A 2635-nucleotide genomic window follows, 5' to 3' on the forward strand; every position below is an offset into this window, starting at 1 on the left:
ATCCCTGCGCGGGAGGCGCGTCCTTTCCATCTCTGGCAAGCTGCGTGGAGATTAGAGCACCGCTGAAAAAGAGGCGGTGGGAAGGTGGGAGGGGACGCGAAGCTGGGGAGAAGAGTTAGCTTGCGAGGGGCTGATTTGCAGCCTGTAGATCCGTGGAGGGTTTTATTTGTGTGAGAAAGGATGTGGTGTCGTCGTAGGGTTTTTCCACTGGACACCTACACACACCGTGGCGCGGGGCATGGGGTGCAGGTGGGCACTGGGCAAGCCCACCCCACCATCCTTGGCTCCCAGATCTGCTGCAAAGAGCAGAAACAAAGAGCTTCGGCCAAACCCCTCCCACGCTGCGCAAGAATTACAACGCCAGGGGTCTGTCCAGGTGGTCAGGCTTCACTGTCCCCACAGCCAGGATGGGAGTCTGCCCCTCTGTGGCTGGAGCGCGTTGCTTCACACCTCTGCTTCAAAAACTCCTGTAAAATGGCTTTAGAACCCTGATCTATATGTGTACAGGGAATTTGAGGAAGTGTGTGTATGAAGAAGAGGAAGGGGGAGCTATCAAAAACTTGGCAAAATTGAACGTGCTTTTGAAGTCAGCTCCTTGAAAGGTAGTGGACGTATTAAATCCATAGATATGTGCTTAAAAGTGGAAATACATACACGTATCTCAGGTAAAGGATGGTAGGATTGATGGTGAGGGTTTAACAGTGGCAGGACCATGAGGAAGCCCAAATAAAAATAAGGATAAGAATTAAATAAAAATAACTTTGCTATTTTTAGTCAGTCATATATATACAACCTAAGTTATAAACAGTGTACTTCCTATGAAAACACAGCTTCAAGCCCCTCCCCACAAGCTGTTCCTTTCAGCCAGAGAAATTCAGGAGCTTCTCCCCACCCCAACTCCACCCGGTAAGATAAATCACAAATTGATTTATGCTGCCCAGTACCACCTTCATGCTGCTCCTCTCCAGGTAGTGTCCTGATGGAGGTCAATGCTTCTATGGACACGTGCTAAGCGGAGATGCTCCAGTATGGGGTTACTGCTAACAGCTGGGTGGGGGGGCAAGGGGGGCGTTCATGCCTTTTGCATAAGGTGGAGAAATTTCTGGAAGGCTGGGTGTGACATGTTGTCATCTCCGCAGCCAAAGAAGCCAATGCTTGGAGAGCTGGTTTCCAGGTTGAAACTTGACAAGGCCTGAGGTAAGCCCTGGGAGAGCAGAACCAATGCCCTCTGCCATTTCTCCCCGGAAGCAATCCCTGGCAAGACCTGGGATGAAAGACTGACTCACCACTTTTACATACCAACAGTGCCACGTTACATGTTTGTGATTATTGCTTGTGAGGTTTTCTTTACTCAGAAAGCTACCCCCGACCCCTGCAACACACACACACACACACACACACACACACACACACACCCTTAAAGTGTCAAAATGGCCTCATTTTGAAGAGGTTGGGAAGTAAGGCCTCTGCCAGCAGATGTCTGGCCTCCTGCAAATTTCCTACATTGGAGAACCTTCAGGTAACTAACTACCTGATGCCTGCTCTTGAGGAAACTTTGTATTATGCCATTTTAACTAACTTTACCTCTTGTCAGTAAGTTGGAATGGAAAGCAAGCCTTGGGTTAGAACCCGAATCTACACTTTCTGTTTCCCCACTGGAGCCACAGTGGTGCATTCATTCACATGAAAATATGGGAGGCAGGGGCTAAACTTTGGCATAACAACTATGGCATTTCTTGATCGTAATACTTTTTGTAGCGCCTTGCAGTTTTTCAAAGCATTTTCATGATCTCGGCTTTCGGAAGAATGTAAGAAGATTACCACAGTACTACATACAGTCCCTAGCTTACAGTGTGCAAACGGAGACTGGAATAAATTACGGCACTTGCCAAAGATCACACAGCTACTCCGCTACTTTGCTCTGGATCAGCTCTGTAAAGACACAGGGTATTTGAACATGCTTCCCAATATCCTGTGAGATAGGATACCTTCCTTCTGTCCCTACTGCCTTCGAATAAATAAACAGAAACACCAGTGAATGAAGTTAACATAGAGCCCCAGAACATTAGAGCTAAGAGACCTTCCAAATCACCGAGTCCAGTCTCCTCATTTTACAGGTGAGAAGACACCTAAGAGATTAAATGGCATGTCCAAGGTCACCAGGCTATTGAATGGTGTAGATGGAATCTGAACACAGGCCTGCAGACCACTGGGCCAATGTTTTTTCCACTGCCACTCTCTGTCTTGCGCTGCCTCTGTCGAGAAGTCAGCAGCAGAAGTGAAACACAGGACCTGGAGTCTCCAAACCACATCAGCCCACAACTGACATTCACTGAGCTTCTATTATGTGCAGTCCAGTGAACTAAACATCCTTCTGCACTCCCTCCGTCTTCCACCTTTGTCCCCGGGAACTCACGGGTCCCAGTGCAATTCTGCTTCAATAGAAATCCAAGTGTGATCAGCCCTGCCTTGCTTTCCAACATCGCATACATCCAGTTTCCCAGCTCTTTCTCTCTCATGCCTAAAATAAAAATTCCTTTATATATTGTTAGAGTTCCCTCTGGCACCACTGTGCCAGGTATGCAGGCCACGTAGCTAATTAGTCATTAAGTTAAAAAGTCTCCATCTAAATTCA

Source organism: Lynx rufus, unplaced genomic scaffold (genome assembly GCF_022079265.1).
Source record: "Lynx rufus isolate CCGP_SWC_20201006 ecotype Redwood Valley unplaced genomic scaffold, mLynRuf1.p SCAF_8, whole genome shotgun sequence".
NCBI lineage: Eukaryota > Metazoa > Chordata > Mammalia > Carnivora > Felidae > Lynx > Lynx rufus.